A 27,706-nucleotide genomic window follows, 5' to 3' on the forward strand; every position below is an offset into this window, starting at 1 on the left:
CGACTCGTATCCGGTCTTGTAACCGTACGAATCGTACAAGTGCCGTACAAACTGCCAAGTACGATTCGCATGGGAAAAAGTCCATACGAATCGCATTGGGAATATTTCCCCACACGTCCTCGGATCGGAAAATGTGTCCGACACGTCCCCGGACGATTTACCATACAAATGTGAAAAGTGAAGTCCGACCGCGCAAGTACGATCCATCCCATGCGTCCGATGTTACAACCGTATGGAAAAAACACCGTCCGCACCGAACTCCCATAGCAACCATGGAGACATATGCCCGCATACGCGCCGAACACCCCCCCAGCCCCCGTATGTACGCGCCCAACCACCCCCCCAGCCCTCGTATGTACGTACCAAACCCCCACCCGTGCGTGTACACCCCCGTATGTACGGACCGTACACCCACCCGTGTATATACACCCGTGTACGTATGGCCCGAACCCCCAACCGTGTATGTATGGAGCGTACCCCCACCCCAACAGTGGATGTACGGACCGTACCCCGAGCCGCGTACGTATGGAGCATACCCCCACCCCAACAGTGGATGTACGGACCGTACCCCCACCCCAACAGTGGATGTACGGACCGTACCCCCAGCCGCGTACGTATGGAGCATACCCCCACCCCAACAGTGGATGTACGGACTGTACCCCCACCCCAACAGTGGATGTACGGACCGTACCCCCACCCGCGTATGTATGGAGCGTACCCCCACCCCAACAGTGTATGTATGGACGGTACCCCCACCCGCATATGTATGGAGCGTACCCCCACCCCAACAGTGTATGTACGGACCGTACCCCCACCCATGTATGTACACCAGTGTATGTACGAACCGTACCCCCACCCGCGTATGTATGGAGCGTACCCCCACCCCAACAGTGTATGTACGGACCGTACCCCCACCCGCGTATGTATGGAGCGTACCCCCACCCAAACAGTGTATGTACGGACCATACCCCCACCCGTGTATGTACACCAGTGTATGTACGAACCGTACCCCCACCCGTGTATGTATGGAGCGTACCCCCACCCCAACAGTGTATGCACGGACCGTACCCCCACCCGCATATGTATGGAGCGTACCCCCACCCCGACAGTGTATGTACGGACCGTACCCTCACCCGCGTATGTACACCAGTGTATGTACGAACTGTACCCCCACCCGCGTATGTATGGAGCGTACCCCCACCCCAACAGTGTATGTATGGAGCGTACCCCCACCCGCGTATGTATGGAGCGTACCCCCACCCGCGTATGTATGGAGCGTACCCCCACCCCAACAGTGTATGTACGGACCGTATCCCCACCCGTGTATGTACGGCGTGAACACACACCCCACCAGTCTAAGTACGGAGCGCACCCCAGGCCCCAACACCAGCACCCTCACCCAACATCGCGCATGTACGAGTCGTACCAAGCCAGAGACAAGGACAGCACTGTACAACAAAATGGCCGATGTACGCACCGTACAGATGCTAAAAACACACGTACACAACCAGGACAAAGCAAAACAACACAAGAAGACTCCATTCGAATCGCACAAAGCCACAAAACATGTCCAACAAGCACAAATACAACCTATTCAATGACCTGCAACTGCCAAACTCCCAAACAGAGGCCCAAAACACAACCACTCCTTATAACACACCCACCCAAAGTTCAAACACAGCCACACCCACCAATGGACCAATAAAAAGGCACAACACACACAAACCATGATCCTTTGCAACAGACCCACTGCTGCCAGACCACACAGAGAAACAACTGCACCATACTACAACCTCCACTACACCTTACACCTGCACACCTTCACACAACCACCTTCACAAACACCCCCTCATCACATTCACACACACCTGCACAACCACACCCACACACCCACAACCATCCACACCCACACCCCCCACAACCATCCACACCCACACCCCTCACCATGCCCACTAACAAGAATCCAAAGTTCACTAGCCGAGAGTTGGAGGTCCTTGTCGACGAAATCATCAGAGTCGAGCCACACCTCTTTCGAACATTGGTCAGACAGACCAGCATTTCCGAAAAATCAGCCATGTGGCAGACGATTGTCGATGCTGTGAATGCTGTTGGGTCCACCAGAAGGACCAGGCATGAATTCCAAGCCAGGTGGTACGATCTGCGGAGGACGGTCCGCCGCAAAATGACCGACAACCACGCCCAGGCCAACATCACTGGAGGAGGGCCGCCCCGCAGACCGGTACACTACCATCCCTGGGAGGAGAAGGTGATGGCCACGCTGCCGCTGGTGGGAGTGGAGGGAGTAGAAGGACTCCGAGAGCCTGGTGAGTACACAAACAACTCACCTCACATGGGGGGAACGTCATCCACAACCAAACTCACAATCATGCACGCAACCACCCCAAAGCTATCGCATGACTCAACCACACTCCATAAACACACACATGCCACTAGCGCCACCATGCCCCATGCACCCAGCTAGACAATGCCAAGTCACAGGCCACAGAAAACACCAACACAAGACACGGTAACCCTGGATGGCGGGAGTGTGGGCCTCAAAAATCACATAGTGCAACTCAGAAGCAGACAACAATGCCCTCAGCCCATATGGCCTAGGTCACAGCCAGACAAACAGTGTGTCCCCACACAGGAAAGACTTGGCTGCAAATGGCGGACGCCTTGCATGAAGACATGGGGGTGAAGGCACTTTTTGCACATGACAGCAGCTAATGAACAGCCAACACTGTGAAAGAGTGGCAGCACACACCACCACAGCAGCAGCGCAGACACAGACACTACACCCAATGGGTGCCTGGAGATCAGAAACAAACTCACATGAACAATCCAAGGGCCATTCAAAGATCTGCAAACAGTGTGTGCCTAGGAAGCTGGGCTGAGGTGACAGAGGGTGACACACAGAGGGAGGGAGAGGGGGAGAGAGAGGGAGGGAGACACAGGGAGACGGACAGAGGGAGGAGGCTGACACAGGGAGGGAGGGAGAGGGGGACAGAGAGGGAGTGAGAAAGGGATACACAGGGAGACCAATTCAGCCTTGGGTGGTGTGGGAATGTCTGCTCATCAGCAGGTGGACTGCGTGCATGTAGACAAGGGTGGCCAGTGCCTGAATCCCCCTCTCTTCTCCATGGCAAAACACTGGGCCATGTGTCAACCTGTGCACGAGCACAACGCCAGCTACCTGCATTATATAAGTGTGTGGAACAACTCCATTTGCCCACGTACAGTGCAACACGGAAGGCGCCAATGCATGGCTCGCCACACCTGCTCACTGCACTGCTGACTGCAGTCACAATTGACGCAGCAAGTAAGACTGTGTCACACATAGGTAAAGTCTCAAAAGCTGTGGCCAAGGGACATACCCATGCACAAGTGCACTGTGAGTGGAATGCAAGACATATCCAAATACCCAGAGGAAATGTGTCAACTTTGAAACGAATGAAACATGGATGTTGCATGGAACAAAAATAACATTGTCTCTCTCACACACAAGTCAATGTCGTGGATCACCCCCCAACACTGGAGGGGAAGACTCACAGGACCTGGCTCTGCGGGATGACGATCCCACCGGCAGCGACGACTCTCACCACTCTGTGGACGACCCCGACCAACCTGGCCCCTCTGGTGTCCAACCACCTGCAGCACCTGCGTCAGGTACAACTGGGCCAACCACCACCCCCACTCCTGCCACATCCCAGGAGACACCCAGGATCCCTGCCCCACCACCACAACGCAGCCAGGCTGACCAGGAGGGACACGGTGTACCGGGTACCCAGGAGGTGGCAGGCGACAACGCAAATGCCACCCCTCAGGGGTCCCGGAGACCCGATGTGCCCACAAGAGCAGGCCAGGTGCAAGTGGGCAGGGGTGGTGGGAGTGGAGGACGGCGGAGGCGCAAGCCTGACCAGTTGGCTGCGGAACCGGTATATTCCCATGTAAGAAACATCCTGGACACATACCGGCAGGACACCACGGGCATGAGCCAGGTTGTGTCCACCCTCAACGAGATGAAGGGGACCCTCGAGGAGATCAAGACCCAGCAGGCCCAGCAACATGCGGAGCAACATGCCTGTCAACAGCGACACCAAGGACGGATGGAAGACAGACAGGCTGAGCTCGTGACGGTGCTCACGGGAATTAACCGTTCACTCCGTCGGATAGCCGACAACATGGGCAACCCTCCCTGTGCCACCAGGCGAAGAACATCACCACCCACAGGGAGGGATCAGGAGGAGGAGGATACATCCGACGGAGCATCCCAAGCATCGTCACAGCCTGCTTCTGAGGATTCCCGCAGGAGGGCGGGTCGTCCACGGAAAAGACCGTGAGGGTCGGCACAACAGCACCATCTCCCAGGACACCTGGCCTGGCACCTGGCCCACTGGCCCAACAGCAGCACATCAGCAAATGACATTCTCTGCCACATGGACTTGCTGGTCACTGTCTGACCAATGTTGTCAAAGACTGTGGCATGAACTCTGATGATTTCCAATGGCAAGGATACCAACTCCCCCAGTGAACTTTGAATTCCACACACCCGGAAAGCCCCTCTTGTCATACCCTCCCCCCAACACGTACCCCAACACAAATAAAAACTTACACGATCAAGAGATGATGCCTACATTTTGCATTATTACATTACATGTGTCTTGTAAAGTCTAACCATGCCTGAGTTCTCATATGACTTCAACCATCCATACCCTGGGGCCTGAGTCTGGCACAGGACACACATGGGTCACAATATATTAGGCAAGACAGACATGGAGCACCATACACACCCGTGATGGGCCCAACCAGCTGAGGGGGTGGCCGCACAACCGTGCCGACAGACATATTGAGTACAGCAACAGTCATGCGCAGAGGTCAGGGATCATGTGGAGTGTCCTGGGGGGCACCCAGGTATATGTAGACAGGTGGCAGAACGATGTCCTGCAAGCTTGAGTCAGGTGGATGCAGAGAATGGTGGCCTGGCCAACGTTGGATGAATGGGGATGGCACATGTCACAATACCCACACAGTCATGGACATCATGCACAATACAGAGTCTAATCCCAGACAAACAGCTTGCATCTTGCTACTCTACACATAGACACATAGCCACTATCACTGAGAACCATGCCAGACATGCCGTATGCACCGTGGCAACACACCAGCATTGACTGAGAAGAGGCACCTTGGAGGCATAGGGACACCTTTATTAGTCATGTATTCCGGAATGCAGAGGCAACTCGGAGTACACATTCACAGGTCATGTGGAGTAACATGTGGGTCCAACACTGGCACCCCCCTTCTGCACCACAAATGCTTGATATCCATGGAACTGGCACACAAGTGTCGGGTAACAGCTAAACACCCCCTGCTGCTCACGGAGAGGCTGCCATACACCATTGATCCTCTGATGTGGAAGTCCCACACCATGTCAAGCCAATGCAAACCGTATGTGTCTGAGGGCAGTGTTACACACATTGATGCCTTCATCACAATCCACTATCCCATTACAGATGACTGTCAACACGTCTGACCATCTATTCAGGTGAATCCAGCTACATGTCATGTGTCCCATGGTGATGCGACATGTCTGCAGAGGAACCAAACATCGACAGGGGCAGTGTGCACACATCGTAAACAACTGCCACACCCAATACACCCCTGATGCATCCCTTACCCTAAGGAGACTTCCAAACTTGTCCGTGCGTGTAACGCTGAGTCAGCACACGATGACGTGTCCATGAGGAATAGCAGTGCCACAACAATGCAACCAGCAGATGGCATGCGCAAGTACCTGGGGATGAGAGACACACAAGAAGTCAGCCACAAAAAGCTCATCCACTTGCATGTGCATGTACTCGACACATATATGGATGTCCACACACACCTCTGACTCACGTGGCATACATGCAGATGGACACACACATTGCAACACATGCCACACAAGGACCAATGCGTGCACACTCAGACACTGGTACTCACCACTAAGCAAAGAAGTCGCGTATGAGCCGACTCCGGATGACCTCTTGCGGCTCCACATCCTCCACATCACTAGCCCCATTGCCAAGCCCTTCGTCCTCCACGGGTGGATGGTCCTGATCATCTTGATCCAGGATGAGTGGCACAGCTTTCTCAACTGCCATGTTGTGCAGCATGCAGCAGACCATGAAGATTTTGCAGACCTTCACCGGGGCATATGGGAGGGCGCCGCCGGTCTTGTGTAGGCACCTGAATCGGCTCTTCAGGAGGCCAAATGTCCTCTCTATCACTCACCTTGTCCGGCCATGGGCGGTGTAGCGGAGCTGGGCCGGCGTGCTGGGGTTGCGGAGAGGTGTGATCAGCCATGGCATGTTGGGATAGCCAGCGTCCCCTACATGGAAACCACATGGACATAAGTAGGACAGGAGAAGCAGTCGGGCAGGAAGTCTACGCAAAATACAGGACAGACAGAGTGTACCCACCAACAACACATGCTTGTTCGTTGCGCAGCTGCGTCATCATTTCAGGCACCCTGCTACGCCTCATGATGTAGGCATCGTGTGCTGATCCTGGAAAACGAGCACAGACATGTGAAATCACCATGTTGGACAGACACACCACAAGGGCATTGATGGAGTGGTAGTGCTTGCGATTCCTGTACGCTACCTCTTGTGCCTGTGGTGGTACCAAAGCCACATGTGTCCCATCTATGGACCCAATGACATGGGGCATCCCTCCCAGGGCATAGAATCCACGCTTGACACCTGTCAACTGATCAGGAGTTGGGAAATGGATAAACTCATCCAGGTGAAGCAACATGGCCTCTAAAAAATCATGCAGCACACGGCTGAACATGGTCTGGGACATGCCACCAACATGAGCTATGGTATATTGAAAGGTACCCGTGGCAAAAAAATGTAGGGCTGCCATTACCTTCAGCTTGGGTGTCAGTGCCATAGGATACCTGTGCAGCGGTTGCAGGTGTGGTGCCAGCCTTGCTGTCAACTCCTCAATCAACGGTTGGGGGAAGCGGTAGCAGCGTATACAGTCATTCTCCCGCATGTCAGCCAAGTCCGGAATTGGTCGGGGAAGAGGCGGCGCTCTGCAGTAATTTGGAAGTGACAAGGAAGAGTGAGTGCACTACAACAACAATTTATATGTACTGAGCACATGTTAATCTGTCAATACACATATGCGACATACGGAGTCAGGTATGTGCTACATGCCCTGGACACGTATGGCTGCCAGGTGACACTCCTACCAAGACCCAGCTACACACGGGGATTGTGAACCTCCACATCCCATGGTATGGGACTAGCTGTGTCCCAGTGTAAGTGAACAGCCAGACGCAATACAGGAGTGACATACATCAACATATCAGCAGATGTTGATTGCAGAGACAGGTAGCGGAACACTAGAGCCACAGGTCACATGACATAACACTAGGACAGCCCACACACCTTGCCATGAAGGTGTACATGTCATGACTGATCACACATACATTGAGAGTATGCAGACAGGTCCTTGTTACGCTACTCCATGTCCCATGCATACATACACACCTTACATCCGATACCACATGTGGCCTGGTGTGCGTAACAGTGTGCCATGGCCATCTACACACAGACACATGTTGATTGCAGCAACTGCAGATGCATCTGAGGGAACACCAACAGCAAGCTAATGGGAACACACCACACATACATGACATAATCACAGCGTGCAACGTGGGTAGTCACATGTCAGGTGTGGTAACCCCTGTAGCGGGCATCAGGGGACACTTGCGTGTGTTGTTGACTGTGCCATGCCAGTGACGCTTATCTCAAGTGTTCTGTACGACATGCACACATGTCAAAGGAGTGAAGGGCATGTCTGGCACATAGTGCACCATCACACATAACATCTGTACACATCTCATCATACATCTATTGCCTTCACAACTCAGGAGTAATGTGCCACATCACAGCCTTTCACACCTGTGCCCCACACATGTAGTACTGCACAGACAATGCCTTGATGTCCATCCATGGACAAGTATGTCAGCCCTATTCCTTTCTGTGTGCTGCCTGTCACCACTGTTATGTGTGAAAGGCACCGTACATTCGCTCTGAGGGCGTGTGTACGTTCCCTATCACTATGGGAGTGCTGCCGTAGGCCTACCCATAGTGATAGTGAGCGTACAGGCGTGTGTACGGTCCGTATCACTATGGGTACACATACGCGAGCACACCAATAGTGATAGTGAGCGTACACGCGTGTGTATGGTCCGTATCACTATGGGTACGCATACGCGAGCAAACCCATAGTGATAGTGAGCGTACAGGCGTGTGTACGGTCCATATCACTATGGGTACGCATACGCGAGCACACCCATAGTGATAGTGAGCGTACACGCGTGTGTACGGTCCGTATCACTATGGGTACGCATACGCGAGCAAACCCATAGTGATGGTGAGCGTACAGGCGTGTGTACGGTCCGTATCACTATGGGTACGCATACGCGAGCACACCCATAGTGATAGTGAGCGTACACGCATGTGTACGGTCCGTATCACTATGGGTACGCATACGTGAGCACACCCATAGTGATAGTGAGTGTACACACGTGTGTACGGTCCGTATCACTATGGGTTTGCTCGCGTATGCGTACCCATAGTGATACGGACCGTACACACTCCTGTACGGCCCGTTGCTATGCATTTGGGGTGCCCTAGGGCCCCGGAACACACCGTACCTGTGTGTGAATCTCCAAATTACATAGGGGACACATGAGGGACAAGTATGAAGCCAGAGATGCATGCTGGTTGCCATGGAGACCGAGTTTAAACTGTGAATTTGTTGAATGAGTTGGCCTGCAAAAGTCGGTTTGAAAAAATCTACTTTGTTGCAAAGTTGTTGTTGAAATGACATCATGCTGAATTCTAAAAAAATCTAACCCCCTCACAGGGGTAGGTTAAAATGGATTGGAGGAAACATAGGATGCAAATGTGAGTGACCAATCACTCTGTACTCCTGTGCATGAAACAGGCCAGCAAGGCCGATATAAGTCAGCCAGGTCCCATGAGAGAGCACTTGCCTGCACATCTTTTGATTCCACAACACTGCTGCTGCTCGTGATTCCCTGGCACCATGTCAAGGTCTGTGGAGAGGGCCCAGCCTTTCACCCTGGAGGAGAATGTGGCATTGCTGGATGTCGTCCTCCCACAGTACCCCATGCTGTATGGCCAACCAGGGTTTCAGATGAGTGCTGAGTCCACTAGCACAGACTGTGGCCCTTTTTTGTGACTGTGACTTCTGGCATTGTGTCCAGGTGTGACACACATGCATTGTACTGTAGGGTGGGTCCCAGGAGGGGAATGCCTAATGTCTCCCAGCCAGAGCATGCTGTGGTGCATGTCTGCCGTCCTCACTTGCATTGTGTTTACTGTGACAATCACTGCATGGTGCATGCCACATTCTGCCTGTCTAATCCTCCTGGGAATGTTGCTTCTACAGTCCTCATGTGATTCTGTGGTCACCCCAGTGTGACAGGTGACTGTTATGTTATGTTATGTTATCTAGAGTTTTGTTAAGCGCTCAGCTACTCAGGCAGAGTGTCCCGGCGCTGACAGACCCAAGACCATAAAGTTTCTGCGGGGAGGAGGACTTACAGGCTGAACAGCCGAGTTTTTAGCTTCTTTCTAAAGGTCGTCAAGTTGTCGCACTTTCTTAGCGCCAGAGGGAGGGCATTCCAGGTGAGTGGCGCTAGGTATTTAAAGAAACGCCCTCCGATCCGGGCGCGCCTAATTGCCGGGACCACGGTGAGGGACAGTGACGCAGAGCGCAAGGTTCTGGTAGGACGATGAAAACCGATCCTCTTTCTCATATAGAGAGGGCCAATACCATGAAGAGTTTTAAATGTCATGGTAAGTGCCTTGAATTCAATGCGCTTCTGAATGGGGAGCCAGTGCAAGGATTGCAGTAATCCAGTGGCATGGGAGCGGTGGCTTAGGCCAAAGATAGCCCGCGCGGCCGAATTTTGCACAACCTGTAAGCGTGAGAGAAGGAACTTGGGGAGACCCAGGTACAGGACATTGGCATAGTCAAGCCTAGAGCCTATCATGACCTGCACCGTGATCTTCCTGTGGGCGATGGACAAAACAGGAAGAAATTTTCTTAGCATTTTTAAAATGCCAAAGCATTTACCAACAAGGCTCATAATCTGAGGTTTCAGGGTGAGACAATTATCCATCTTAACGCCAAGATTTTTAGCCACCGAGGCCACATCAGCAGGGGGAAACATATCAGCAGGCCACCAAGACCTCCAGCAAGGATCAGGAGGGCAACCGAAGAAAAGAACCTCCGATTTATCTGAGTTGCATTTTAGCTGATTGCATTGGAACCATGTAAAGACCGCGGCCAAACAGCTCTTAATACGGTCTCCATTGAAATCCATATTTTTACTGCACGTGAAAAGAAGCTGGGTGTCATCAGCGTAAGAAACAATCTGGGCTCCAAAAGATTCGACTAGCGCAGCCAGAGGGGACATATAAATATTGAAAAGGATCGGACTTAATATAGATCCTTGAGGAACTCCCACTTCCAAAGGCGGCACTGTCGCCGAGTACGGAGGGGCCCAGACTGTCTGTTGGCGGTTGGTCAGAAAGGACTTGAACCATTTGAACACCGTTCCTCCAACCCCAATCTCCACAAGGCGGGTCAGTAGGCGGTCATGAGGAACGGAGTCAAACGCCGCAGAAAGATCGAGTAACACCAGCAGTGCCTTTCCCCCAGAGTCCTGAACTTCCTTGATGGCCTCCACCACCTCTAACAAAGCGGTCTCTGTGCTCATATTCGTACGGAAGCCGGATTGGGTGTGGTGCAAGTGGCCGTGGGCCTCCACATACTGTGAAAGGACAGACTGGACATGCTTTTCTGCCACTTTAGCCAAGGCAGGGAGCATAGAGATAGGTCGATAATTAGCATGGACATCCCAAACCAACAACGGTTTTTTCAGGAGCGGAATGACCATTGCCTGTTTCCAGGCAGACGGCACAATCCCTGTTAGCAATGAGCAGTTTAGAATTGGATTAACCAGGGGGTTAATAGCACGAGCTATTTTAGCTAGAAACTTAGCGGTACATGGGTCCAGAGGAGAACCGGATCTTATTTTGGCAAGAAGTTCCAATGAAGATTGGGGTGCAATCGGTGGAAAACTCAACAGACTGGGATTTACCGAGTCCGAGACAGCGGCCTTTGTTTCAGGACAAGGCGCTCCCCCCCTTGCGAGAGCAGGAAAAGTAGCCTGAATGCTTTTAATTTTATTGGCAAAAAAACTGGCTAATTGCCGAACCCAAGGTTCCGTAAAATAGCACCTAGGCGTGATAGCCACTGGTGATGTAAATTCTTTCACAATTGCGAAGATTTCTTTGCTGGTGTTAGCAGCCTCCTCAATCCGTTGAGCGAAGTAAGCTTTTTTGGCCAGGTAAATGTCCTTATGATAGGCCCTGGAGCAACTTCTGTAGGCCTCCTTCAGAGGGACTGTACCCACAGATGTGTGTTTGTTCAGTGTACCTGTGCTGAGAGTGTCCACATGATGTGTTGGTACCCTGGACATCGGTGTGTGTGTAAGTCCCCTGTCATGTGGGTGGGTGCATATGTGGAGTGTAGCACCCCAGCTGCATGAGGGATGGATATACCCTGCCCATCTGATGTGAGCAGGGAGCAGTGCTGTGTGTCTGACGTGCAGAGCCAGCCCCACACCTGTGAGCCCCCCCAGTCTAGTGGCACATGTGCAGAGTGAGGTTTGTAGCTGCAGTAATCAATGGCAGGTGAATGTCCTGTGCCTGTGTGTGTCTGTGTACTCTGCTGAGGTAGCGTCAGTGGCCTGTGGTATGTGACTGCTTTGAGGTGCTGCACATAATCCTGGTGTACCTTCTGATGCACAGTGTGAGTCTGGATCATTTATTGTGTCGTACCCCTCATGCCACCTGTGTACTTTCAATGGCACGTGGTGCATTTGCCCTTACACAGAGGAAAATGTCCCTATGACAAAGGTGCAATGCTTTGGCTGCATACTATGCCTTGTTGAAACCAGCAAAATTGTTCTAATGTGTGTCTCTCTGACATGTGGCAGGTGTATTGATGTAGTCTCACTTTTTCAACCCCACAGGTAGGCGCCTCTGCCAAGGAGCAGATCTGGAGGGACGCCGTCAGTGCCGTGAGGAGGACGGATGGTCGCAAGCGGCGCCTGGCCCAGGTGAGAAAACGCTGGCAGGATATCCGGTGCTGGATGCGGAGGATCGCAAGGGTCCTGCTGGGGGACTCACCTGTGGGCCCTAAGAACCATGGGCGTCGCCGTCTGACCCACATCCACAAGCGTGTGCTGGCGGTGGTCTTTCCTGACATGGACAGGCGCTTACGGGAGAAGCAGCAGCAGGAAGAGGGTAGGTACATGTGTGTTTGTTGTGTGTCACCAGCATTTGTAAGTGCGCAGTTGCATGGATACAATGCCAGTGTTTAAATGTGCGGTGCAGGTCCTGTCACCCACAGTATAGCGGTGCTGTCCTTCCTCCCTTCCCCTCCTTGCCATGTGTTCCCTGGCCTGTGTGTAGTCACTCTTTCACAAGGTCATCTGGGCTGGCAGTTTATCCACAGGACCAATGCTTGCAGCATCATGTGTGGGGGTGGTGTGTAACAGGTTTTGGGACCTTGCCTGTGCCCTGTCCAGTTCAGTACTTGTGGGGTCCATGTCAATTGGCACTGATGCTGAGTCCAGACATAGGAGTATGTCTCTGAAGTGTAATGCCTTACAGCAAGCATGTCCTATGTTGTGGCCTGTGACATGATGTGCATGAGTGTGCGATACGCAGAGTGCAGGGATGGTGGCCTGTGTTGCAGTCATTACCATTCAGGACCATGGAATATTGTGGCCACTACTGTCCCCTGGGGCATATTTTGCTAGGTATCATGTGTGTCATCACAATATGTGGACACTCTTAGTGTCTACAGCATAGGATGTGCTCTGTGCCATTGTCCCCTGGCACCATGTATATTTACGTAACGTGTTCTACAAGTGTCCACTGTACAGCCTGACCTAATTTTCCGCGTTCATACTCACGGTGGCCAGTGCCTGTGTGTCTTGTTACAATTATCTGATGATGGCCATTTGTACATGAGATCGTTGAACAGGCGCACATGGGGTATTTTGGGTCCAATATGGGTTTCTTGCAGCCCATGTGTATTTCTCCCAGACTAAGAGATGCAAGTGCTTCCTGTGTCTCATCATATTGTCTCATGTAGGGGGTGGTTGGTGCGGGCAAGGCCTACGTTGTCGACACCTGAAATCTCATTGCTCGGTCTGGCCAGTGTGTGCTGTTTGTCTGGACATGCACTCAAGGTGCAGTGACCCATTCATGTTGGGCATGTCTTTAAGTATTACCTTTGCAGCATGTGCCTCAAGTTCATGGAGATGGTCCCTGCTCATCCCTAGTTACGGCAACGCTGTGTGGTGCAGATGCAGTGCTGGATTGTCCCCAGAGCCTGGCTCCTCTGTCCAAATCCATATCATGTCATTTGCAAATGTGTCATGCTCTCCATAGTTTCTCAGTGGCATGGTGGGTGAACCAACTGTGTGTTGCAGGGCCTATATATGTACCTTGTATTGTAGATGTTACTCATCTTTCTTTTCAGGCTATGCACTGTAACCTATGTAGATTTGACTCATGTGACATATGTATACAGGTGTCTGATTAATTCCTGTTTCTTCACGTTGCCCACAGCATCGTCAGGGGACACGGATGGAGACACCGGCACGGACCGTGCGGAGGGACCGAGCACCAGTGCCAGCAGTGACATCTTAGCTGGCACATCGAGTGGAACTGAAGCCGAGGGGAGTGAGCCGGAGGACCTGTCCACTGCCACCACAGAATATGAAGCTGACGGGTCCGAGGCTGAGCTCTCCGAGGGGGCGGAGGCTGCTCCAACAGCTGACAGCAGTACAAGATCTCTCCCCGCCCCCTCCATTGCCATCAGCGGCCTCCCACTTGCTTGTGTCCCTTCCCGGCGTGCTAGGTCACCACGTGTCTCCTTCCTGCCAGGCACCGCACCCCCTGCCCCTGTCTCCACTGCTGCCGCCAATGCCGAGTCTGTGGACATCCTGCGGCAGTTGCAGGTTGGTCAGGCTGCGATGCTTAATGTCCTCCATGGCCACAGCCGAGTGCGCAACAACATGGAGGCATACTTGGAGGGCATTTCAGCATCGCAGGCTGACCAACGCAACTTGCTGCGGTCTATTGACTCGACACTGACTGCAGCAGTGGGTCTCCTGCAGTGCTACGTCCAACCCCCTACCCCTGACCCATCCACACTTCCCACTCCCATGCCTGTCCCACGTACACCCAGACGTCAGCATGCACACACCCCACCAGACACAGGCACCACACCAGCAGGGAAGGACAAGCGCACACCTCCTGGCACGCACACACAGGGTGAAGTAGGCACACCCACTGGGTCGGGGGGCAAACGTAAGACACGCAGCCAGAGTGGGAGTCCGCATTCTGCAAAATTCACTCCCTCCAAATCCACTCCCCTCAGCTCTCCTGGCCACAAATCCAGCAAAGACTCCTTCATGGCCGCTCTGTCCCTGAGCCCCACAGTGACACCACCCCGCAAGTGGTCAAAGGAGTCCCCGGTCAGGGTGGTTGAGTCCCCCTCCCTGTCAACACCCTCCCCGGGTAGCGCTGCGACCCATCCCTGTGACCCCCTCCCCCCCTCCTTGGGTCCTGTGGTTCCTTCGGGTGCAGGGGAGACGCTGGGCGACCTGGCAGTAGTGTGCAGCGCCGTGCTCCAATCCACCTTTGGCGCTGCCCCACCCCCTGTGTTGGAGTCGTCCGTCCCTGCACCCACAACACCTACCCTTGCCCCTCCTGTCCCTGCGGTGCCTGGTCCTTCCCCCCAACATGATGCCCCCCCCCCGTGGAAGACAAAGGAGTCTGACTGTGCAGGCAAGCTAGGGGACACACGTCCCACTGTGTCCCCCATCCGGATTTGAGTCATGGACTGCCCTATGGGCCTTGTATATATTGACATTTATGATGAATCTTACTTACATCCTGCTGAATAAAGCAATTTGTTTTTTCCATGGAACACTACTGTTTATCTGGTATTGCTGTTGGTGGACCTGCTCCATGATTTTGGGTGGTGATAATGTGTTGGGTGTGTGGGAAATGTAGTCTTGTGCTGGTCATAGGGTGGACCCTGGTATCTGTGTGCCATCAAAAGCTGTTGGCTAAATTACTTTGTTCATGTAAGCAGTTACTGCATGGTGACATCGTCCCAAGGTGTGTTCCTTCCTCTGTGTAACCTGACATCTTCCCTGCAGGGTGTTTCCAATATGTGGTGCTGAGCTGTGTCTACATCTGTGACGGACTCCTTCAACTTTGCAAATGCATGCTGAGCGATGTCTCCACCTGCATCATTCGTGGCATCCTTGGTGGTCACTGTACTTGTGTATGTAGACTGTTGAAATGACTTCATGTGGACATGTTCTCTATTAGGCGCTATGCATGTGTGTACTCCCAGCCTCGCACACATGTGGTACATGTACTGCAGGGTCTTTGTGCACCTGACTGACATTTGTGGTCATTGTATCTGTGGGTACTCCACCCTTTGCGTTCCATGGGCACTGCTGGGAGGACTCGACACCCACCCCTCCTGCATCTGGGCACTGCTGGGAGGACTCTACACCCACCCCTCCTGTGTCTGGGCACTGCTGGGAGGACTCTGCACCCACCCCTCCTGCGTCTGGGCACTGCTGGGAGGACTCTACACCCACCCCTCCTGTGTCTGGGCACTGCTGGGAGGACTCTGCACCCACCCCTCCTGTGTCTGGGCACTGCTGGGAGGACTCTACACCCACCCCTCCTGTGTCTGGGCACTGCTGGGAGGACTCTACACCCACCCCTCCTGCGTCTGGGCACTGCTGGGAGGACTCTGCACCCACCCCTCCTGTGTCTGGGCACTGCTGGGAGTGATAGGCACCCACCCCTCCTGCGTCTGGGCACTGCTGGGAGGATTCTACACCCACCCCTCCTGTGTCTGGGCACTGCTGGGAGGACTCTACACACACCCCTCCTGTGTCTGGGCACTGCTGGGAGGACTCTACACCCACCCCTCCTGCATCTGGGCACTGCTGGGAGGACTCTGCACCCACCCCTCCTGTGTCTGGGCACTGCTGGGAGGACTCTACACCCACCCCTCCTGTGTCTGGGCACTGCAGGGAGGACTCTACACCCACCCCTCCTGTGTCTGGGCACTGCTGGGAGGACTCTACACCCACCCCTCCTGTGTCTGGGCACTGCTGGGAGGACTCTACACCCACCCCTCCTGTGTCTGGGCACTGCTGGGAAGACTCTACACCCACCCCTCCTGCATCTGGGCACTGCTGGGAGGACTCTGCACCCACCCCTCCTGTGTCTGGGCACTGCTGGGAGTGATAGGCACCCACCCCTCCTGCGTCTGGGCACTGCTGGGAGGACTCTACACCCACCCCTCCTGTGTCTGGGCACTGCTGGGAGGACTCTGCACCCACCCCTCCTGTGTCTGGGCACTGCTGGGAGGACTCTACACCCACCCCTCCTGTGTCTGGGCACTGCTGGGAGGACTCTGCACCCACCTCTCCTGCGTCTGGCCATGTATGCTCCATACATACACGGGTGGGGGTACGGTCCGTACATACAGTGTTGGGGTGGGGGTACGCTCCATACATACGCGGGTGAGGGTACGGTCCGTACATACACTGTTGGGGTGGGGGTACGCTCCATACATACACGGGTGGGGGTACAGTCCGTACATACACTGTTGGGGCGGGGGTACGCTCCATACGCGGGTGAGGGTACGGTCCGTACATACACTGTTGGGGTGGGGGTATGCTCCATACATACGCGGGTGGGGGTACGGTCCGTACATACACTGTTGGGGTGGGGGTACGCTCCATACATACGTGGGTGAGGGTACGGTCCGTACATACACTGTTGGGGTGGGGGTACGCTCCATACATACGCGGGTGGGGGTACGGTCCATACGTACCCGTGCCCACGCTGTGGAATGCTTGTGCGGCCCGTACCCAGGCCTTTGGCACATGGGTACGGCCCGTACCGCCATTGTTGGGGTGACGTAGGTGTGGGCGTGGTACGACTCGTACCCACGCCCTTAAGGCGTGGGTACGGTACGTACCTGTATTGTTGTGTTGCCGGTTCGCGTCGTCGCCCACTTCCATTGTGGCGGATGCTGGCGTTGCTGGACACGCCCCCACCCCCTCGAAGTGACCAGGGCCTGGAGGTCAGGTATGTCCAGGGCATGTGTGCTGTGTGACTTGGGTGGGGGTTTTGTGTCCTGCCCCTGCCCCCCCCCCTTTGCCCCTGGGTGTTGTTCTGACCTTCTGCGGCGTCTGCGTCGGTACCTGTAGAGGAGGTCGACTGCTATGAGGGCCGGGATGACACGTAGGTTGGGGTCCATGTCTGTCCGTCGCGTACAGGTGCTCCTTGTGCGCGTCGTCCTGATTTCCCAGCAGTTTTTGCTGCCAGGAAATATTCTCCGTGCGGGATGACGTTGGTGCGAATCGTACTTCCTGGTTCGTGGAACGCAGGCTGCATGCCTCCCGACGTCACGTCGGCGCTTTTCCGGATGTCATTTGTATGTTTATTTTCCTCGGTTGGTGTTTTGTACGACTCGTACGGAAATAGTGTTTCCGTGCGAATCGTACTTGCATGTTTGTAAAGTTTTACAACCGGGTACGAGTCGGACGGAGAAAACCCTCCGACCGACGGTTCGTACCCGGTTTCTCCAGGATCCGAATCGGCACCTTTATGTCTAAAAAACTGTTTGCTAATTTACTAATTGAATTATTATTTAAATAGATATCTTGGATGTAAGTCCAGTAACTAGATTGTATGATATTAAGGTCGGTTTTACACATTCTTTCTCGGTTAATCCATTACCTTATCAATCCCAACTTGTTGAACCAGTCGGAGACAAATTTAACCCAGAGAATTGATTAAGCACCCCTTATGCTCAACAATTCAACAAGGAAATCTCTCAATTCCTTCAGCTCAAGAGTAACCCATAATCAAATCCTGTAAACGAGTGGTCCAAGGGCGACCAAGTCAGCAATTCTTTTGAGTCCTAGATCGTAAAACAGCAGAATTAATGGTGTAGTTTTAGGGAAAGAGACCTGGCTTCTGGCAATTCCATTTTCTGCAGGTGTGCATTGAGAAGCCTCAGTACATCCCCAAATCTCAGCTCCATTTAGGGCTGCACCTTGTGCATTGCCACGATAGACTTCCAAGGCTGGCAGTACTGCACAGAAACTTGTTTGCCTGTGCAGCCTACTAACAGCATTTGCTCTGGGTTCTAGTAGCAGTGTACTTTTCTGTGTCTGATCATTCCACTTCATACTCCCCAATACCTTAACTCCTAAATAATCAAAGCTCCTCACCCTCTCAAGTACTTCTCCCCGGCCATTAATATTGAATTTTTGCCAGCTCCCTTGCCAAAAACCATGTAATTGGTATTATTGGCATTGAGCTCCAATCCTCTTGACACACAAAATTCGGTGACTTTGTCAACGAGAAGCTGGAGACCCATTGGAGTCTTAGAAATTAAAAGGGAGTCATTTGCAAATAAGAGAATCGGTACCTTATTACCGTTTTGTAGAGGTAATTTCTGCAGTTTTTCAGGACATCAACCACATAATTTATATAGAGTGTTAAAAGCGTAGGGGCAAGGACACACCTTTGGCGTACACCCCTCTGTATGGGGATTCGCTTAGTTAGCTCATCTGCATGCCCACACCGTACCTGGGCAAAGTTGTTGTTATGTATCTGGGACATAAGACGGATTAAATTCCCCGGTAAACCCACTGTATTTAAAAGAGACCACAGATTTGTACGGGGGATGAGATCCAAAGCGGCTCTAAGATCAACAAATGCCGCATAAAGATTCTGCTGTTGTAGTAGGGTATATTTCCAGTATTGTATGGTGAATCTGAAAATTTGGTCTACAGTGCTCATCTTGGAGTGAAACCCTGCTTGTAGGTCTGACATGATGTTGTTAGTGTCTATCCAGTGGTGTAATTTATAAAGGATTTGTTTAACAAAGATCTTCTAGGCATTGTCGATTAGTCTAATTGTCCTATAGTTTGAAGGTACACATGCATCACTCTTCCTGTATATGGTGACAATCTCTGCCCCTTTCCAGGAATCGGGTATCTCCCACCTCTCGCTATAGCATTGGAAAGCAAATTAAAATTAAGTAACCAAATCTGGGGTTCTGAATTATAGAGGTCCCCCGGGATTTTATCAGGTCCTGGTGCCTTGGCTGTTTTTAACGCTCAGATGGCATTCATGATATCTTCTAGGCTAAAGGTGACAGCAGAGTCATCAAGTTGTAAAGTACCTGTAGTAATGATGCTGACGCAAGAAGGATGAAGTAGGTAATTTATTAGCTACATGGAGTACAGAGCATTTGGTCCAGCTTTGCCAACAGCTCCAGCAAGAATGTGTCTCAAATATCATTCCTAGGCAACCATACATTCTAGAGCACTAAAAACAATTCAAACTCAGAACTGATAAATTGTTTTCCATTATCTGAAATCAACACCTCAGGAAAACCCTCTCTCATCCAGACTTCTTTGAGAAAATCAACAACAACTTTACTGTTGGCATCTCTTACTAATTTTATCTCTGGCCATTTAGACGTATAATGCATTAAAACAAGAATGAACCGAGACCCAACTGGGAGAACCTCATAGGGTCCCATGACGTCAATCCCCAATTTAGACCATGGGCTCTTGGGACACTCAATAGGCATCAATGGTGGAACAGACACGTTTAGGCTTTTATCAGAAGCGCCGCAAACACAACAATTAGCAACCAAGGAGTCAATTTCAGCGTCAATACCCGGCCACCAATAAGTGTCTCTGATACGTCGTTTAGTAAGAGACGTGCCCAAATGACCATCATGAGCCCTCTCAATGATAATTTTTCTAAAAATACTTGGTGGAATAAACTTGTCACCCCTGAGCAACACTCCATCCTCAATAGAAAGCTCATCTTCAACTTTCCAAAAAGGTTGGAGAGGAAGAGCAAGAGCTTTTTCTCTAGCCCTTCTTGATAAAACCAGATACTTCACACAACACGCAATCAGATTCTAATGCTTGTACCCAATCAGAGGCCAAACTCAAATCAGGTAAATCAAGAACAGCAACCAAACAATCGTCACAATCTTCACTGGAGAACTCCTCTAGGTTCACGTCATCACATTCACTAGACTTGACAGGAAAACGGGACAAAAAATCTGCCCTGCCATTCTTTCAACCAGCAATATGCTGCACCGAGAACTGGTATTGAAGTAGTTTTGTCACCATACGAATAATTCTCGGAGAACAGCATTTGCTTACACTTCCGCTCAGGATATTAACTAAAGGCTTATGATCCCTATAAAGCATGAAACGTTTTCCCCAGATATACGGCCTAAACTTTTTGATTGCCCATGCACAAGCTAACAACTCCTTTTCGATTACAGAGTATTGAAGCTCTGGAGTTCTCAGTACCCTAGATGCAAAGCATATAGTGTTCTCCTTATAACTATCAACTTGGGTCAAGGTAGCACCAATACCAACTTGATTTGCATCTACAGTGACACAACAAGGTAAGCTTGGGTCAAAGGGTTTGAGAACAGGACCATCGCTTAAAGCAGACTTCACAACCTTAAGAGCGATTGCACAATCTTCGCACCAATCAAACTTGATTCTTTTTTTAAGTAGATTGCTAATAGGACGCACAATAGATGCAAAGTTTGGTATAAATTGAGAATAGTATTCACACAACCCCTAATAATGACTTAACTCCTGCCTTATCTATGGGTTCAGGCGCATCCACAATGGCTTGAAGAAGACCAGGTCTTGGACTAACCCCTTCATGGGATATGACATGACCTAGGTATTCAACTTTAGAGCACAAAAATTTACACTTTTCCTCCTTCAGAATTACACCACGTTTCTTGAACAAAGTCACCACCTTTTCTAGTGCAAGATTGTGAGAAACAATGTCCTTACCAAGAATAGGAACGTCATCCTGAAACACAAGGACACCATCAACATCCCTGAGAATGGTGCTCATTATTCTCTGAAAAACAGCTGCCGTAGAGGCGAGCCCAAAAGGCATTCGGCAGTAACGAAAAGTACCTAGAGGCGAAACAAATGCCGTAAGATGGCGTGACTCGGGATCAAGTTCCACCTGGTGGTACGCACTGGCTAAATCTAGTTTTGAAAAATAACGTGCCCCTCTTGTGGAAGAAAACAAATCATTTATTTTTGGTAGAGGATGGGAATCAACCCATATCTCCTTATTCAAAGACCTCAAGTCAACACAGACGCGAAGATCCCCCCCTTTTTCTTGCCATGACCAATGGAGAAAGCCATAACGAAGAATCAGTGGGTTCAATAATCCCTTTGGCACATAGTCTCTTCAACTCTTTTTCCAAGTCATCCCTTACACTAAATGGAACTCCTCTAAGTTTGTGCTTAATGGGAAGAGCACCCTCTTTTACTATGATTTTGTGTTGGAACCCTTTTATCTTTCCTAATTCTTTGCTAAATACTTCAGGATATTTGTGTTTCCACTCTAAGCCAATATCTTCACAATCAACAACTAATACCTGTTCCTTTTCACCAGGTTTCAGTATCATGCCGAACAAGCCTTGGTGAAACCAACCAAGTATGTTTAGTCCTTTCACTGCAACGTAAATTTTCCCTTCAATTCTCCTTCCCTTGAATGGTAACTCATCTTCAAAATAACCCAATAAATCTATTTTCCGCCCCTCGTATGAAACCGGAGAACGGTCAGGGGTAAGTAATGATTGGGAACCTTTCCAAGTTTCCTCAAACAAGTTTTGAGTGATCATGGTGATCTTAGCCCCAGAGTCTACTAGAAGTTTTACTGTGTGACTGCCTACCTTAATATCAACAATGGGATCAACACACAAGGAAGGATCACCTTTGACAACGTCTCAAAACGAATCCACTTCGTTCTCACTTCTGATAACAGAAATGACTTCTAGGTCAGAGTCCCCATCAGATTCCACACTACAAATAGCAGGTTTACTAATGTTTGTTTTCTTTAAACATACTTTTGCGAAGTGTCCCATCTTTTTGCAGTAGTTACACATGACATTAGTGGCAGGACAGTGTGAACCTTTGACGTGTGGAGGATTTCCGCACCTGATACACATATTTTTTGGAATAGCTTTAAAACTAACATTACTCTCGGAGTTAATCTTGGACACTTGATGGACTGGTTGAGTGGTCTTGCTACGATTCTTTGCGGAATTGTTCAAACTGACAGCATTAATGGTGTCCTGTGGTTTGTCATCAAGTTCCTTGAGCGAGACTAAGGAAATTTCTATGCTCTTGGCAATCTTTATAATTTCATCTAGTGATGGATCACCTAGAGTCAAAGGTTTTTGACGAATGCTCTTGTCCTTGCATTGACACACGAACTGAACTCTAATTAACTGATCCGTGAAGTTTTCAAACTTGCATTCTGCTGCCAGTCTACGTAGAACAGAAATATAGGCATCAACATCTTCTGTCTCTGATTGGTTTTTTTTAAAGAATTTGTGCCTCAACACCATAAGGCTTGGTTGCTTGTCAAACCTAGTTCTTAATTTGATAACAGTTTCTTGATATTCATCAATTCCGTTTAACTCTTCTTGTGTAAGAGGTGGTAAATGCTTGTGAATTGATCTTCCTTCAAATCCTAAAGAGTGGAGAAGGAGGCATTTTCTCCTTTCAGCACTAAACGGTTAAGCACCTATAGCTCCTAAGTATGTTTGAAAAGCGTCATACCAGATCTCCCACCTGACCGGAGGATCACCTGGTGATTCCAAACATGAGGGTGGAGGACTAACAGATTGCATGGTGCACAATTCTGATAATGTGGGAAAGTTTGACAACAAAATAATGCCTGACAATAAAGAAATATAGAGTAGACTGGAAAGTATTATTAAATTAATTTACACAAAGGAATGTTATATCAGTTTTGTATTAAGCGTGAAAATCATCCATCAACTTAGAATATTGAAATGCATTTACAGGAATACTTAACCATTACAATATGTATAAAATTGTAGGTTCAACGAATAGAGTGAAATGCGTGGAGAATTAATATATACATATATGTGGTGTGCGTGTCACCGATGATGAGCAACACGCATAAAAGAAACTGTTAATATTGCTGAGAATGGTGTGCGTGTCACCGATGTCAAAGTCAAATCAACTTGCTATTTTTTTTTTTATTGGCAAATATCATAACATTTAGGTGTGCGTATCACCGAGATGTACGCTTATATGCCCTGTATGCGATCGGCGATCGCCAATCCGGTGTGCGTGTCACCGAGGGAGAGTCACGCGGTGCTAGGTGGCTTGTGTTCTTTAAGGATGTCGGCACAGCGTGAGAGCGTATTGCGTGAAGACGTGAAGAGGAGACTGATGGTAATCTGGTGTGCGTGTCACTGAAAGAGGGTCACGCGTTGCTGGGTAACTTGTGTTCTCTGTGATGTCAGCACAACGTGAGCACGAACAACGTGAAGACGTGAAGAGACTTGCAGCTTTGGAGCGTGATCAAGAATATAGAGCTACGTGGCTCGCGATATGAGGTGAGCGCGCTGGATATTCAAACATAAATACAAGATAGGTAGTTGAGAGTGTCAGTTGAGCAGATATCTTTCAAACAAATTGGGTTTACTTCTAATCTTCATAAAGACAAACGCTTGCTGGAGAAGTAAAGATATGCGCAAACATCGATGGAGCTGGTTAAGATGAATTGTCTTTATGCATGAAGTGCTTGACGACAATTAACGGACGCACTGTCGGATGAAGCAGCGATCGTTCGTGAAGTTCCCAAATTTATGTAACTAGAAACTAGTTCAACATGAATGTAAGTCAAAGAGCTTGAGCTAGGGTTAATTTTACGCGCTGAATCTTGTGATTCTAAGCTCTGGCACTGTTAGTAAGACGTGTCTGCTTTTGATTGGTAATTTAAATGTCATTACCGCGCAGGTGGAGCAACAAAAGTTACAGAAATAACTTTCAAATAGGAGTCATCAGAGATTCTTCAAGTTGTTGTAGAAAGTTGATTGGAGGACGTTGACTCATTGAAGGTAATGAAAGTTGTTGCGTGGGTTCTTCCATGTAGCTATGAAATCGTCGCCATAATTTTGTAGTAATGATGCTGACGCAAGAAGGATGAAGTAGGTAATTTATTAGCTACATGGAGTACAGAGCATTTGGTCCAGCTCTGCCAACAGCTCCAGCAAGAATGCGTCTCAATATCATTCCTAGGCAACCATACATTCTAGAGCACATTGACATCAGAGTACAGCATCAGAATACAGCAGAAGAGTTACATTACAACAGTACCACAACAGGGCAAACCCCTAGGTAGAATTATAACACATTTGGTGCCCTGTAGTATGTTTTCATTGGGCTCCTTTAGGTCAGAGAAGTGAGAAACCCACCTATCAGCTATATATAAAATATTGGTGGTTCTTGCTATTCTCCACTCTGGTTTGAGACACTGTGTGCCAGAATAAGCTGTAATCATTTGTTCTTACAACGCAGAGCAAATCCTCCCAGATTCTGTCAACCCATCGCTTTTAAGACAATCTTATGGTGGTTTCATACACGCGCCTTGCTTGGGCTATTTGGTCCTTCTCACCTTCCAGGATTGCACACCTTAAAAGATGTTTAGCTTGCTTGCAAGGGGAATCGAACTAGGTAGTTTTTTTCCCCATAGCTGGTTTCTTGTTGGCCATGTCTATAAAATATCTGTTGGAGCTCTTTAAAGAGTAGATTGTGTATGCTCAAAATTGGAATTTCTTGATCATTCACCCCTTCATAATTAGCCCGCGATTTGGCATAAAGCCCATATATCTGTGACAGCAACGTTTGGTTCGCCATAATTTTAGGCCAAGAAACGTAGTGCCTACAGTTAGATAGTACGGGATCAGGCACCACTGTGTGGCATGTATTTGGGACACTTACCAATGAGGCTCCAACCAATGAAACCACCAGAGAGTCGTGATCACTGTCAGTTCACTTATCTACTATCATATCATTCAAGAATGGCCAGAGTCTCACATTCAAAATGACAAAGTCCATAACGGTCGCATGATTACCTCTTCTAAACGTGGGGGCTCGGTCAGGGTCAGATGTAGTATGACCATCACATGCCCTCAGCCCTCTACCCACTACTATGGACATTAGAGTAACACCACAATGAGAAATACTTTTATTTCTCCTCATATTTTGCTCTGCAACACACATAGAAGGAGCATATCGCCTTTAATGATTGTTTAAGTGCAGCAAGGTGTCCCTTCCTGCACATAGACAATCATACCTGCAATGAAGATACCCTTGTACCATAGTGCAAGGTTGTCTGCATTGGTGCTAGGCTACTTTTTTGTGCGGCGCAAGGGAAAACACAGGGGTGCATCTTATTCTTGTGAAAACGGTGCATCCCTGTGTTTTGGAAATTATGCAGCGCGGCACTGCTAAATTGCTTGCAGCGCCCCGCTACGTCATTTCTCTATAAATAGGCCCCTAGTTTTGAGAAGTTTAAGCACCAGTCTGGCTGTTGAGTGTAGGACCATCTGGAATTTGTGAAGCACTTGTTTAGAGACTATTATAGTAATCTCGTCTCGATGTTATCAAGGCAAAGGCAACAGTTTTCCTAGCGACTAGCGGGAAAAAGTCAAAGAACATTTAAAAAGATTTAATAAATGAGAAGCACATACAAGCTAGTCATAGTGCTTGTGGTTGAAACGTAAGAGCATTATCAAATTTAACTCCCAGGTTTTTAGCCACTTCTAATGTTGGAGGGGGAAGAGGCACAGAGTCTGGCTACCATGTCAGTGAAAAAAAACAGATTTGCCTTCCCGAACAATAGAATTTCTGTCTTCTCAGTGGTATATTTTAGATGGTTTTTTTTCCATCAAATGAATGATGTTCACAAAAAGCAGTTTTTAAAATTCTGTTGAGACCAAAAAGAACCCTTGAATAAGAACAGGACCAATTGGGTGTTGTCTGCATAGGATATAGTTGTGATCCCAAATACTGTAATCAAGGTTATTAAAGGGACTATGTAAATATTGAATAGGGAAGGGCTGAGAGAGGAGTCCTGCGGGACACCAAATGCTAATGATCTTTTTTGCGAAGTATACTGGCCAATAGATAGTGAGGGCCTCATTTACTACAAAACGATGCAGCATGATGTCGCAAGCCATTTTGCTGCACGGAGCTGCGTTATTTTAAAAGCACCAGGATATTTTATATTAACAACAATTCAATGCATCTATGTGCTATCTCCTCTGCTGGTGCACAATTGGCTGCAATGCACCAGCACAGGTACCCTTGCGTCATGTTGCGAGGGTGCCTGCATTGCAGGGATGATTGTTTTTGTGCAGGAAGGGATACCTTCTTGCACAAAAGCAATCATTGATGGTATTTTCGTCTTTGTATGGGTGCTGCAGAATGCAAAATGGATAAAATGAGGAAAAAACAAGGAGAAATAAAAGTATTTCTCCTCGTTGTGCCACTCCTACAAAGGCGTAGGATTTGGACGCATTCCAAGCTTTACAAAACATTGCAAATCTGGGAATGTGTCAGGTTGCATAGATGTTGCGTGGAAACACCCACAGCAACAACCATGGAATGCCCCTTTCATGCAGAGTGATGCGTGAAAGTAGGCCATATTTACAAGGCCATGAAAAGTCACACAATGTGACTTTACGTGGCCTTCTAATCATGGGCAAGCCCATTGCACCACCAGTGCGTTAAAAAAAGCGATGAACCGGCGGTGCAATGAACTTGTAAATGAGGCCCCTAACTGTTTTCTGTTAGTCAGACAAGATCTAAGCCAAGTCCAGGCTTTACCGAACTTGCCAATGTCTAGAAGACGTTGGGGCAGTATAGAGTGAGTAATAGTGTCAAATGCTGCTGACAAGTTTAGTAAGATTAGAACAGCATTTTTACCAGAATCAAGTGTCATATTAATGATTTCTGAGATCTCTACCAGAGCTGATTCTGTAGTGTACCTGGGTCGAAAACCCGATTGACAGAAATGTAGTGACTTGGAATTTTCAAAGTAGGCGGTCAGTTGCGTATTTATTTACCTACTTTTCAAGGAATTTACCTAGTGCTGGGAGCAATGAAATGGGTCTAAAATTGGCCAAAATAGAGGTGTCCACCCAAAGATTTTTTTAATAGTGGTTTACCCACCACAACTTTCCAAGATCCAGAAAACTCGGCCAGGTAAAGGGTCAGATTCCGTAACTGATTTATCATCGGGTTCACCCTATCAATAGCCTTATGCAATATGACCAATGGGCATGGATCATGAGAGAAATGGACTGAAAATTGGATAGAGTCCATTGAGGTAACCAGGCTTTCAACACATCACCATGAGACTGACATGGATCAGGACAATTGACGTCAAAGCCGACTACTACACAGAACCTGAGAAGGGAAAATATTCCTCTATAAGGCTTTAGGTTGTAGAAAATATTTAGAGATTTGAAAAACGTTTTAGGGTCATCTTGGGACATGAAGTAGAACTTTTTTTGCATTCCCAATATGTTTATGGTAGGATTTCTGGGCCAGAATGAACTGGTTAAGGTCTTCATGTTT

The sequence above is a fragment of the Triturus cristatus genome, chromosome 11, assembly GCF_964204655.1.
Source record: "Triturus cristatus chromosome 11, aTriCri1.1, whole genome shotgun sequence".
In the NCBI taxonomy this organism is placed as follows: Eukaryota; Metazoa; Chordata; class Amphibia; order Caudata; family Salamandridae; genus Triturus; species Triturus cristatus.